General features: G+C 35.8%; 1 long non-coding RNA gene across 2 annotated transcripts; it reads left to right on the plus strand.

Annotated features, from left to right (window-relative positions):
• The first annotated feature begins 3,729 nt into the window (after positions 1-3,729).
• LOC126830118 (uncharacterized) lies at positions 3,730-9,941 on the plus strand. Of its 2 annotated transcripts, none has more exons than XR_007683720.2 (3): positions 3,730-3,820; positions 5,521-5,624; positions 9,807-9,941. It is a non-coding gene; the product is annotated as an uncharacterized LOC126830118 (long non-coding RNA). The 2 variants fall into 2 exon arrangements; XR_007683721.2 differs by lacking the exon at positions 3,730-3,820 and adding an exon at positions 3,889-4,195.
• The last annotated feature ends 5,251 nt before the right edge of the window (positions 9,942-15,192 follow it).

The raw sequence follows: 15,192 nt of genomic DNA on the forward strand, positions 1-15,192 counted from the left end.
CTCAAAACATCCAATAAATAAAGCCAATCCACCTCCTCAAACACACCTAGTTTGACCCCTGACTCTCTCATGGTCTTTAAGCCTTGCTTGTTTTCTTCTTTGCCTTCGTCACCCTCGCCTTGTCCATGCAAGGTTACGAATTTAATGGAAACTTTTACTTTTTTACCCTGTTCTTCGAGAGATTTAAATCCACTCACTAAACTATGAGATGTGGTATTGAGGGGTGAGTAATTCATATATATTCTAAAATCTAATCGATTCCCATTCTGGACACTAGGCTCGGAGAAAATCCATTCAATGAGCCTGTCCTCTGCTCGAGAGTCGTCCTTCTTTTTTGCATGGAACACCTTGGTTAGAATTGTCTCGCCTTTGTCTATCACAATAGAACAAACGTTTGCAGTTGCGCCGATGGTGCCATCAATTTTCTCCGCCGTTCTGCTGAATACTTCAAACTCTTTCTGCATTGGGTCACTCATTCTAAAATGTAAATACGAGATAACTAAACATACTTCAGGAAGGATAAATGAAAATTCTAAAATTGGCACACGAATCGCGTGCCAGAAACATATGTGATTCTTTGTTTTACTAATCTAAATATAAATTTCACACAGATCGGATAACTTTTGTTGTTGGAGCGTTCACAAGGTTTAATAACGTGAAACAAGGGCAATAATAAAGTGAAACAAGGGCCATAACTCTAGAATTAATTAACGGAATTTTTTTAAATTCAATAGGCTTCTTCGTTTCACTAATTTAAATGATGCATATAAATTCCATACAGATCGGGTGATAACTTTTGTTGTTAGATCATTCACAAGGTTCAACAAAGTGAAACAAGGACCATAACTCTAGACATAACTAAAGGAAATTGCTGAAATTCAATAGGTTTTTTCGTTTCACTAATTTAAATAATGCATATAAATTACATACAGATCGGATGATAACTTTTGTCGTTATGGAGCGTTCACAGGGTTCAACAAATTGAAACAAGGGCCATAACTTTAGATGAAATTAACAGAAATTGCTGTAATTCGATGGGCTTCTTCGTGTCACTAATTTAAATGATGCATATAAATTCCAAACAGATCGGGTGATAAATTTAGTCGTTAGAGTGTTCACAAGGTTCAACAAAGTGAAACAAGGGCCATAACTCTGGAAGAAATTAACGGAAATTAATGAAATTAAATAGGCTTCCCCATCTCAATAATGTAAACAACATATATCAATTTCAAAACAATCAGATGATAAATGTAGTCTGTAGAGTGTTTAGAAGAAATTGTGGACGACGGACGGACGGACGTACGGACGGGGGCGACGGCAATATACGACCACATTTCCATGTGGGCGTATAAAAATAAGAAAATCTACAGAACTGGCGAGTTAGACATCTAAATTCCAATATATGGCTCGGTTCCTGAGCCTAAGCAAACTTCTTTCATGAATTGAAAGACCATTTCTCGCACCCATCCCAACAACCCTTCCCACCTTTACCCGTTCCATTTCGAAAACGTTGAATCTGCCTATAGCATCGTTATGTATGATGCCTTTAATGGGTGTTTCGGTACACGAAAATTTTATCTTATGTTTTCTGATCTATATTTATCTCAAATTTATACAGTTACGCGTTTTGAAAAATAACTACTTTAATCATGAGTCACTAATGTTAGTAATTATATTATTTCAACGGCTGTGCAGGCCGAGAAGGAAAAGCGAATGTGGTATTATCGATTGTAAGTGTGCTAATCGTTCACGCACTCAAATCCTATTATTACTGTACAATGAAATAATGAGGTTCAGGTTTAGCGACGATGCGATACGTCTGTAAAATGTTTCACTGTCACGCTGTTAACGTGATTGTGAAATATACGTATTGTTTAAAAAAAAAAACCTCCCAACAGCTTAGAGTATGCCTTTATAATAATTTACCTTCAACTTTATTTGGATAATTATGAATAATCATCATCCAAGTAATTTGGTATTTACTAAGTGGTTTGTGTGACATGTTAAAATTTGGCCCTTCAAGGTGTCGATTTCCTCTCCCTTATTTTAATAAATCCAAATAAGCGCCATCCAAGCAACTTCCAAACTTGGTTATGTAGCGGTTCGAGAGAAGAAGTCGTATAACAAGTTAAACGGACGATGGACATGAGCTATGACATAAGCCCCCTGTGCAGTTGGTCCGACGGACTCAAAGCTTGAAGATATTTAATTTATAGAGAAACATAAGCAACATTTCAAATCTTATATGGAGACTGACGAGTCATTAAATTCAAATTGTTTGCGCTGGTGTTATGGTCGAATAAGCTAGATCAACCAAAGCTACATACGTGAATAACATACCTTATTGGTTTATGCAGTGTTTTGGGAGTAAGCTAACCCTAGACGTGCAAATAATTTGGATTGTAACAATAAACCTGTACCAAATGTACATACTTTTACAAAGAATAGTATAATGCACTCCTCTACAAGATCTATTGTGGCTGTTATACATAAACAATAACTAAACAAACCTGTTTCCTTGTATATAGTATATTATAATACACTGTCTGCTTCACTTGGCATCAAGCCTAGTTCTTGTAGTCGATCGTTTTTCTCGGCTGCAGGCTAATGTTCACTGAATACACTCTATAGTGGTGTACGTGTCTGCCGAACGTTGAATGAGCAAGAAAGTCAAATAACCTCAGTAAACTGACTTGATTTTCCTTGTATAGGTAAATAATATGGCGAGCCTATATCTACAACAGTCATATATAGGTCACGGTTAATGATTACCACACCTGAACGAACATATTTTTATACAATTTTTCATTGCTATATGGAAATATTTAGTCTGTTTATTAGTTGAACATTAAAACCTAGCTCAGTTGTTGATGGGTGTTATAATTTTTAAAAAAGTCCATGCCTCGCACAGGACACCTGTCATAGGCCTACATTTTTATTCTATATTATCGGATTGGGCGTGCACTTAAGAAATAAAAAGATTTAATAACTTCAGACGAAAAAAAATCTCAGTAAAAAAGTCGTCCATGGCAGTGGTTTGAAATTTTGCATTCTTACAACGCAGGATATACGTACTGTTTCTAGAAAGAGCCACGGTGGCTATAAGACGCTGGCTCGCTAGCTGCCTGCGGAGGTCGCGGGTGTTCGCTCCCTGTGTAGGCCGAAAAAGTTCGAGATTTTCCGGCGTGGTTCCCCTTGTCAATGGCGCAGGACGGAAAGCCTAACAAGGACAGCTGTCTGGTCGTTCGGATGGGACGAAAACCGAAGTCACATGTACACATTTGCGTGTACATAAAAGATACCTTGGAATTCGATATAAGAGTAGGTCGTAGCAAAATTTCCATCATAGCACACTGTAGCTAGGGCGTATGCTATGCCCGTCTTTATTAGCCCAGTCGGAGCTGAACTTTACTACGTTAAACCCCATTTCATTTCTACACCTCATGTCACTACAAGGGCAACCAACTACGAAATTTGGCTAGGCGGCATCACCAACAAATGGTGGTCTTCTAAAATGTATTATATGATAATCCCATGATGAATTTGTTCCTTGTTCATTACTTTATTCCTGATGCCTTGCACAAGGATGGCCATTTTTGGACTGGTCGGACCTTTTTACAACCGTATTTGCGATTTTTACAAGCAGGCAATAAACGTTTAGTGACCCCTTCGACTGGCTGACGATTGCTCAACTGAGAGCACTCAAAACTACTAGTTCGGTGGACGCATGCTCAGTTAGATCTGAGAATTAACAACCTGCTTGGTATTTGAAGATAAAAAGTCAAAGAAGCTTGAAGTGTACATGTGTTGTTCATTACAGGTGGTTGGGGTTTTTTCAAATGTGTATATTATGTATGCATGCTGTCCATAATGGACGTTTTGATGCAATAAACATCTTATCTTATCTTATCATCGCAACTTTCTGATCGAAGCCTAATGCCAAAATCATTTTACCGGTCAAAATAGGTTATTTTTTATATCTATTGTGTAGAAAACATAAGATTTTGAGGTCACCGTAAGGGGCGAAAGTGGTGAAGCAGTAGACTGGGTATAACATTGATTTCCAACATTAGGCTACGTATCAAGTTTAATGCTGTAGGATAAAAATATTACAAATTTGACATCCGGACAACGAAATTTGAAGTGAATTCTTTATCATCAGATGGGATACTGGTCTTCAATAAGGTGGATACAGGTGAATTTAAAATACAATAAAACTTCTTTCGTCAGCATATAAACAGAACCTTTGACCTTGATTAGACACTCTGAATAATCAAAATCATTCAAACTATTTCGCGGAATTTCTGTATCACTAGAGTTTCAATAGGTAGATTTTTCCACGGAAAGGCACGTTGGTGTCTTCAGATTCTTGATAATAGGCCTACTAACTGCTATGAAGTTGTTATACATGTACATTGAATTTAAAAATTTAAAATTCAGCCAATGAGCAAACAGTCTTTTCTTGGATTAACTTTAATGAGTCCCTTAGCGAACGGATAATGAAATTGACTTTCCAGCAACAGATATTTAACGGACCGTTAACAAATAACGATCCGTTAGAGTTTAACGGATCGTTAAAAATAACTTAGTTTTGAGCAACCCAGCCCCGGCAGAGAGAGTCTAGAGCGAGAGGATATTTAACGTCCACTCGACACATACTTTGTCATTTCGAGACTAACATATGGTTCAATTTTATCTCAATAATTTGCTTGCGCGTAGAGGTCTTTAGCAGTGGGAGGGAACCGGAGGACCCGGAGAAAACCCACGAGGTTGGACAGGCGACCACTCCTTAAATAAGAGAGAGAGAGAGAAATGGGGTTTAACGTCCACTCGACACAAACTAGGTCATTTCGGGACTAACATGGTTTAATTTTATTTCAATAATTCGCTTGCGCGTAGGGGTCTTTAGCAGTGGGAGGAAACCGGAGGACCCGGAGAAAACCCACGAGGTTTGACAGGCGACCCTACTCCTTGTCACGTACAACCGGGGATTCGAAACCACGCCAGTCGACTCAATGACAGACTTTATGATACAGCGCGCGCACGCTAACCATTCAGCCATCCAACCCCCCTGTCACATATAAACGGCGAATCTAAACCACACCAGTTGACTCAATGACAGACCTTATGATACAGCGCGTACGTGCTAACCATTCGGTCATCCAACCCCCTACGAGTACAAGTGCTTGAATTAAGCTTTGTGATAATTAAATAAATGCTCTCAGTCTCGTATAACGGCTGGTTGGGATTTATTAAAAGGGAAGGTGGAAACCAAAGTGATTTTTTTCCGAGAAAAAAATCTACTCCAGAAAGTTCATTTTGTTGCATTAAAACATACGGCCTTACATTTTAATCTTCCAATTAAACGGACAACGCCCTGACGTAACGTAACGTTTATAGATAAACGTCGTAAAATGATGAAGATTTATAAATATTGTTAAATAATGTATGAATATTAGTAATGTGTTTAAATTGCTGCTGTGAACATTTCGTGATGCTTTCTACGATATATTTTTCCAGGATCATGAAAAGCATTTACGACTATCATAAAATGGTTTGCTGTGTACCTGGATTCAAAATGGCCGTGTTTGGAAAAGTGGAAATGATTTTGAACGTTTCTTACGGTATATATTTGATATTATCGTTTATATTCTCTTAACGCGAGAGTAATGAAGCAATTATAGTAAAACGATGCGAAAGCGTGTATGATTATCATTATATAGAAGAATCTAATTAGTTATAAGCTTATCAGCATGGGCCAACGGCAAAATGTTTCAATTTTTGAGTTTTGACTGACTATTTCATATTTGTCTATTTTCAACTTCAATGAGATACTTGACAAAATCCTCTGATGGACATCTTTTTTAGTGGCATTTAGGACCTGTATGGGCTACTATAACGGCATGTCATATATTTACTGTCTGAGTCTTGGTAAATTTTAAACGGATTTCTTCGATTATGAACAAACTACTTAACTTTGGTTATTATAAACTTACCTGTGTGTTTGTAATGAACTCCCGTTCGATAAAATCCATTGCACAATTAATTATCACAACGATGAAAACAAGTTCTCTCTTGAAAAATTGAAATATCACAAACTTTTCCCAGAGAAAAATACCAATATGGAAGATGGTTACGTCACTCTGCGGAAGATATCATTTCGTATTAGGGGTGACAGCATAGGAAATTCAAGTACAATTACGACAAGAATCCATGACCACTCGGACCAAAGACCACTCGGTTCAAGATCAGTCGGACCAACTGATAGACCACTCAGCCCAAACAAATAGACTACTCGGACCATACAAAAAGACTATTCGGACCCAACAGAAAGACGACTCGGACCAATAATAAAGTGTTGTTTTAATAAATTGATAATTGCGTTTGTTTTAATATGATTACTCGAACCAATAATAAAGTGTTATTTTAATAAATTGATAATTGTGTTTATTTTAATATGACTACTCGAACCAATAATAAAGTGTTATTTGAATAAATTTCTAATTGTGTGTGTTTTAATATGACTACTCGAACTAATAATAACGTGTTGTTTGAATAAATTGATAATTGTATTCCAAATCGCAAAATATCGAGAACCACACTTGTAGTCACGTTTAAAAAGGGGCATATAAACGTCCGGCCTTCGTATTATTATGTGCTGTTTATATTAACGCATCAAGGGCGGATAACTTGAAAACGTGTCTCCCCCCCCCCCCCCTATATAGTAACCCAGGGGTTAGTGGGGTAGAACGGAATGAAACCACTGGGGATACCGCGAATGTGGAAAAAGTAAAATTAGGCTATCAGACAAGAACAGTATACCCGTATATGTAGAAACTGTCAAAAGTCTGGACATACCGAGTCTCATTGCAAGAGTAAATAAGAAAAATTAGATTGATATTTTTTTTGGCACCATTATTAATTAATTTTAAAACTAATCGCTGATTTATTTTCCGTACACAAAATTGAACTAAACAACTCTAAATATAAGAATTCCGTATAAGAATTATTTGCTTCTTTGTATTGTGATATAATAATAAATAAATAGCATATTGTCTAGCCTTATAATATAATTTAATTGGTCCGACTGGTCTTGTTTTGGTCCGACTGGTCTTAGTCCGAGTAGTCTTTGGTCTGGATACCTACGACAATTCGCATTGAGTTTGAGCGTTCGCACCCATAACTACCCGCATTCCTGTATTTAGTTACCGTCTTTTACATTCTAGTAAAATCTCTGCAAATTTTATAGCTTTACTTTTTGAAATATTTTGTTCTAATTATTTGATTAGCGACTCGGATGGGATTATTTACTTTTGAACACGCATGCCGCACAAACACAACTATACATTCGTTTTACGGGCTTTATCACACTTCGGTCAAAACTGTTGAATCGAGAATTAATGTTCCGCTTCTTACGGGGTCATACGGGCTTAGTAGCATTATATACCATTATATATGTTACTGAAGCGGTTATTATTCGATCGAAAGAATGCGTATAAAATTAAAAATACACTCAGAGAATTCGGAGGTAAGCTTCATGATCCTTGTTAAATTATTTATAACATAAAGAAGATAGGATATATATAGTTTATACATGACTTTATTTTTACGAGTATCCGTGCAATTGTGAAGAAAATTTGATATACTGGCGATCAATGGTTTCCATATAAATCTCCTATGTAATTGCCTTCAATTGATATTTTTCGTCGCCCAAACCCATATACGATCAAAATGATCGCGCTGTCAAACTATCTTTCAATGTTAACCAACCCCCGCAACAGGTATATTGGATTCGACCAATACGTCATGAAGACATTGTTGACATCGACTCTGTCGAAATTACAAGTAAATTTTCAAATTTTTCAAGAGAGAACTTGTTCTCATCGTTGTGATAATTAGTTGTGCAATGGATTTTATCGAACGGGAGTTCATTACAAACACACAGGTAAGTTTATAATAACCAAAGTTAAGTAGTTTGTTCATAATCGAAGAAATCCGTTTAAAATTTACGATGGTTCACACAGTAGGCAGTGTTTTGAAGAGTAAGCTCAGGCTGTTAACTAGAGATAAACTGTAGGCCTACTGTAGGCCTTCTTAATCTTATATTTATAATAATATATATAAGCAGTGGATATTCAGCCATCCGACGGTTCTTTACTTTCTTTACTATTTAGCCATCACTTCTGTTTGACGTGCGCATTTGTCTGATTCCTGGACTTGGCGGTTTTCGCCGGCTATTTCAACTCGTGGCCTATTTTACCGTCTGTTGGTATCTCCAGATTAGTGGCAGCCATTTTGTCCGAGATATCCTGAGCCAGGGCTTCCCTACCTGTACCCTGACCGAGTGGCGAAAGCGCGCTTCTGATTTGCTGTGTGTGGAATTCCCATGTTTCTTAGTCAGGATTAATAGGTCTTGTTCGACAGCGAGTTTTACAGCATCTTGATGTTGCTACACTGATTTGCAATTCACAAACTTATAGCTACGTTATCTCCCTTTGCAGCAGACGTGTGAACAGTAGCGTGGAATCCGAAGTTGTGACACAAATACACTCAAATCAAACATGGCTATCTCCATGGAAACCTTGACATTGATTGAACGAAACTTGAACTTTGCAACTCGATTATCACAATTAGACATTTTAGCTGGAAAGCGGGAGACTTGGTATTCATGATAATCAAGGAATCTGATAGACTCTCAAGCTGGGTTAGTACCAGTCCAAATTAGTGCCGAAAGTAACAGTAAAGTCAACATTCTTGAGATGCGGGGGATCTATTCTCTCAATGTTATTAAACTTGCATTATGTCAGAGCTAAATCTACCTATTGCAAGTCTTTCTTTGGGCCTTAAATGTTATAAATTATTAGACATTTATTAACATGACAAGACCATAATCAACTCAATGCCGTCATGGCTCCGATTTTACGTAGATTAGAACAGTTAGGCCATTTAATAATTTAAAAATGGAGAAGCAAGGCTAAGACTCAAATGACCAATGCATACATCTAGTCAAAACCTATTGATAACTTTGCTCAAAATAAAGTAATTTGAATGAAATTTTCAATATATTCATTTAGCATTATCTTTTTTTGAAATATTATAGCAAGAACAGGCAAGTTCATTATCTAATTATCTATTCTAAATCTTATATAATGTCCCTTTAAGTTTAAGTTATTATTTTGTCAGAGGTTTAAATACAGATACATGTTCAACAATAATATCTGGTTCTAGGGCATAAGTGAGATTTTAGATTGATTAATAAAGTGATATATTATTTACATGTATGCCTACCATACCGGTACCAGTATTTATTTACTAGTAACAACAACTATTGACCCAGAATAGTGGTCCATTAGTTAAACATACATTATGCAAGAGGTAAATTTGCCTATTACAGGTCTTTCTTTAGGCCCAAAATGTTATCTAAACTATTAATAAGACATTTATTAACAAAACAAGACCATAATCAACTCTCGATGGCATCGAATACTTGCGATTTTAACTAGATTAGAACAGTTCGATATTTAAAAATTTAATTTAAAAATGGGAAAGCGAAGCTAATTCTCGAATATACCAGTTCCCTGGTTACCACAATGCATACATCTTGTCAACTCAAAACTACACACAGTAATAACTTGGCTCAGTCAGAATGAAGTAATTTGAATGAAATTTTCAATATTTTCATTTTAGATTATCTATTATTGAGCTATTACTATTATAGTAAGAATGGTCAGCTCTTTATCTAAATCATAAATAATGTATCTTCAATTAATTTTTAAATATAAGCCTATTTTTCTAAATTTTTCAAGGATCAAAAAAGTTTGCAATTAAATTAAAATTACCAGATGATGATAAAGGTGACGTTTTAACTGTGAAGCATCTGATGGAAGCCATTGCAGAAGTAGCTGAAATTAAACCAGAAAACCAAAAGCTGATCTATAAAGGTGAGTTGTAAAATACGTGGACAGTTATTTTATGTTTTTGACCCGAGAGAACATTTATTACATGTAAGCTTATATTATATATTTTATGGTGTTGACCAACAAGAGAATGTTCAGTTAAGCCTATTCTATGATTTTAAGACGACTGCCAGCAAGAGCACTATTATATGGTGTCAGCAGGTCTGCAATATGAAATTAATTCCAACAGTTCTAATTTTTATGATCATGTACTAATGGGCCTGCCACTTTTCTTACAAATTATGTCAAAAATTTATTGAACATAGAAATGTGTCAAACAAAACTTTGACATGACTTTATTAATAAGAAACACAAAAAAAGAAGTAAATCCATATTAATAATTATGACGTATGTCATATTTATACTCAATTTGTGAAATTTCTGGCAGAAGCTTGTTTTTATTTTTAGTTGTTTGTTAGGTGTATCTCACAATGCATCAGTCTCATTATCTGCGGATAATCCAAATATCCTTAAACGTATCAGTTTTAATAGACATGTAATCCTTTTGTGGCATTTAGCAATTGGAAACATAACAAAACTGACACAGTTATATGGGACAACAATCACTGGTTTATTATACACAAGCACAACGTTTCGATAAGTATTCTCTTACCGTTATCAAGCACAATGACATTTAGTAAACTTGAGGGTCTATATATATGTACAATGTGAAACCATTCTTATTACTAATGATTAGAAGAGTTCAAACAATTAACAGACATATTTAACATCAAAGCCCTGAAAAGCATGTACATCTATATCCTTGTCATCACATGGTGCTTTTTAGGTCTTTGATGTTAAAGCATGTACATGTATATCCTTGTCATCACATGGTGCTTTTCAGGTCTTTGATGTTAAATATGTCTGTTAATTGTTTGAACTCTTCTAATCATTAGTAATAAGAATAGTTTCACATTGTACATATATATAGACCCTCAAGTTTACTAAATGTCTTTGTCTACGATATCACCTTATGGATGGCTCACGCAATCCTGCAAGGGGCACCAGCTCGTTTGGAATATACCTGCCAAACGGAGAACAGGGAATAAGCAGGAAACTGCCCAATAACTGTTCGGTGTACACTGCAGCGCTTGTGGCCATTCGTGACGCTATATCATGGATTTCCCATCAAAAGACTAGTAAGTTCGTCATTCCAAGCGACTCCCTGAGCAGTCTGATTTCAATCCAAAATGACAACTCGGACTCAAGACCAGAAGTTATTTTGGAAATCAGGCAGCTGTACCAGAGGGTTTTAGAGAAGGGAAGCAAAGTAGAACTCGTGTGGATTCCATCACATGTCAACATTAGAGGAAACGAGGAGGCAGATCGACTCGCCAATGAAGGTCTCAAGGACACAGCACCACTCTGCACCATAGACTACAGCACCACGGAAATCTACAGTATGGTCAAAAGACACGTCAATTCAATCTGGGAATTAAACTTGACACATACAGATTCCGGCTGGATGACACTCAATCACCCTAGAAGAGATATTTGTAGACTTATATCGAAGCTAAGGGTGAAAGAGCGGCTGCGAGACTACAAACACCAAGTCATCATCTGTGAGTGCGGAGAAGAATGTACCACCAACCATGTCCTGGTAGACTGCGAGGTATACAAGGAGAAGAGAAGGGAACTAGTGGGAACAATGGAGTCCAACAACATACCATTCAACACTAAGAACCTACTCTTCCCGAGACCAGATCTGAAACTGCAAATCTTCGAACAAATCCACGCCCTAATGGACACAGTTGGACTAAGTAGAATAGTGAAGTAAGAGGGGGTCACGGTTAGACGGGCCCGGCATCTAAACACTAAACTACATAGGGGATTTATACTAAACTGGCAGGATAGTGGAGTAAGGGGGAGTCACGATCAGACGGACTCGGCATCTAAACACTATTCCACCAAAAACAGACACCAAACCTACATAGTGGGATAGTGGAGTAAGGGGAGGTCACGATAAGACGGGCCTGGCACTTAAACACAAACCCCACAAAGATGACATCTACCAAACTAGCAGGATAGTGGAGTAAGGGGGAGTTACGGTCAGACGAACTTGGCACCTAAACACTATTCCGCAAATAAAACTGATACCAAACCCAGAGAGTGGGATAGTGGAGTAAGGGGAGGCCACGATAAGATGGGCCTGGCACCTAAACACTCACCCCAAACGATGACATCTACCAATCCAGAAGCAGACGAGATCATCTACCAAACGATATGTTTTATATTAAATAAAGGGAAGAACTTCCCACTAACCCAAATCCATGGCCTAAGGCCAAATGGAAAGATTGCAAAATCATATTCTAAAAAACAGGAATCAGCTTCGGCTCTCCTATGTCTTGTCTGCGATATCACTTATGTGGAAGCAGACGTTAAACACCGAGAACGAACGAACGATATCACCTTAGGTGGAAGTGGACGTAAAACTCCAGAAACGAACGAACGAACTAAATGTCATTGTGCTTGATAACGATAAGAGAATACTTATCGAAACGTTGTGCTTGTGTATAATAAACCAGTGATTGTTGTCCCATATAACTGTGTCAGTTTTGTTAATAGACATGCATGAAGGCACAAGTGCATTAATTGAATCCCACAACATAATATTTTTGTACTACTCTTATTTAATCAACAGGTAGGTCATTAACAGACCCATCTCAGACTCTAGTTGGTCTTGGTGTAAAAGATGGGGCCAAAATAATGCTGTTAGGGAAGAAGGTAAATCTGTTTGAACATCAAGAAATCAAATCATTGTGATATCAGAGTAGGCCTACCGTATTTTATTACGTTTGAAATATTTTACGAATAAATTACTTAAATACGCTTATATGTCTGTTTCAAATATCAGCACAGGTATATATATGTATCATTGCAATGTAATCTTTAATCTACATATAATCTTTGAAGGGATAGAATTTACCAGATCATCAGCAACTACATACTTTTTGTTCTATTATGTTCTAAGGGTCATCTACGGATTATCCATGGAAGGTTGCCACTAGAGTCAACTAAATGAAAGAATGAGTGAAATCAAGTGGAACACAATTTCGATACTTTGAAGCATATTAAATCAACAGAAATTGCCTTTCAATCAATTAAAATTTGATCCATTCCTTATATCACTATCAGTAGCATGCAGTTCTCAAAAAATTATTTTATTATTAATTCCCACTGTCGTGTAAGATGAAACTTATTTTTTTAAATGTTTGACTCAAATAAAAACACTGAAAATGATTTTTTCAATAAACAAAATATAAGTTAGTTAAACAAGTGCCTACCAGTCGATTGTCAAAGCTAAATTTTATTTTTTATTAATGTTTGTGGAAATTATTGGTAAACCAACCATAATGTGTTCCAGTGCTCTGCTGATGATCAGAAAATGGGGCAAGTAGAATATAGGGATACTGTACATGTATAAAGAGTTAGATATAAAATGTTTTTGTTATTATTTCAGTCAGTGGCACATGATACAGAAGATGTGAAGAAATTATTTACCATCGAGATAGCTGTTGAAAAACATGATGGTAAAATGATTGAATTACGTGAAGAGATAGACGGGATCAGAAAGGTGAACATACTTCATTTTCATTTGTATGTAGTCTTGATTGATCCAGTCCGAACAGTCTTTGCTTAACTGTTGCAGATATTGGTCTGAACAGATTAGCTTCATTTGAGTATTGTGCCTGACTGTAACGAATTGTGGGATATGTTTTTGCAATCCAACTGTTCACAATGCATTATCCATACTTTAAATGCAAGATAAAAGTCATTCATCCTCTCCTAAGTCCTGCTCTTTTGACAACTCAAGCTAGTTTGTCCAGTGCAATCAAGATTTATTTTTATACTGATGCATTGGTTAAAAATTTAATCTACTGAAAAAGATTTAGGTACATAACATATCAGCTTTTTGAAAAATATTTCAGGGTTTCTTAAATAAAGATCTGGTGGATTCTGCTTTGTCTCAATTAAAGAAGAAAGTAGGTTTAACAAATGAACAATTAATGAAACAATTTGAAGTATTAGATGCCTTAAGATTGGATGAAGATAATAAAGAAGCTAGAATTAAACGTAAAAATGTTGCCGATAGATTAAATGTGAGTAACTAGAAAACCCTGTATTTTGTAAATGAGGTGTATAATAAAACATACAGATGACATGTTGCCTTCCTTACATGATTTTAAAAAGGAACATAATAGTAATGTTTTTTTTATTTGACCTTTTCTCAATGAAACATATAATTGAATTAAAGTAAAATGCATTTCTAGGATGTCCTACGCTGGATTATTTAAAAACACAAGGTGTGTGAAGTTGTTAGGTCACCATAGTCTACACACATATATAATTCATTGTCTGTTCTGTACTTGTCAGACAACTAATTTTCCCGGTCATTAGTTGTTGAAGCATTGTATAGATATTGATATTTCTAGGAACGGGGAAAAACCCGTCAGAATTAGATTTTGATATAAATATAATGTTTCTTTTTAATGTATATTTTTTTGACTTTTAAAAGTTGTCTAACGGCTGTAATAATGTGTGGATTAACCAGATGTCAGAACATGTTAAACCCAATTTTTATATGTATATACATACCGGTACCCATATTTAATGTGAATGTATACTGTTGTCACCTTTATCCAGCCTAAATTTCTTGTGACCACTCTTACAAATTTTCATTGATTGTTCAGTGAGTCATATGGAAGACCCTTATCGATATTTATAATTTTTTTTTATCACATATCTTGAAGTTATCCCCTTTTTACATGATACATGTATAATTTTGTGGGATTATTCTTTAGTGTATGAAAAAACCCTATTGATTTCCAAAATTGTTGTTGTGATTTGTGGAGTTACCTTCTTACAGTCATACTTTTACTTTTAAAGCATTTAAATGCATTACAGGACAAACTTCTCCATGGACTTTTTGGAATTCTGTATTTTTCTAGTTAATCATGCAATCTATGTTCCTATTTATGAAATCTCTTAAATGCTATACAGTTCCGAGTTCTAAATAGGGATTGTACTTTGGGGTATATGGAAGAATCCTATTGATTTTTAAAATTTTTATATCTCAAATTTCGAACTTATTATCTTTCTGTTCATGTTATTGTTAAAGCTTTGGATAGAATTGATAGGGGTGTTTTTTGTTAGTTTGACCTACAGGATTTGTTGACAATGATTTTACAGACAAATTTGCTCCTGATTGGACCTGACAATTATTTTTTAAATTAAT

Source organism: Patella vulgata, chromosome 8 (assembly GCF_932274485.2).
Source record: "Patella vulgata chromosome 8, xgPatVulg1.2, whole genome shotgun sequence".
In the NCBI taxonomy this organism is placed as follows: domain Eukaryota; kingdom Metazoa; phylum Mollusca; class Gastropoda; family Patellidae; genus Patella; species Patella vulgata.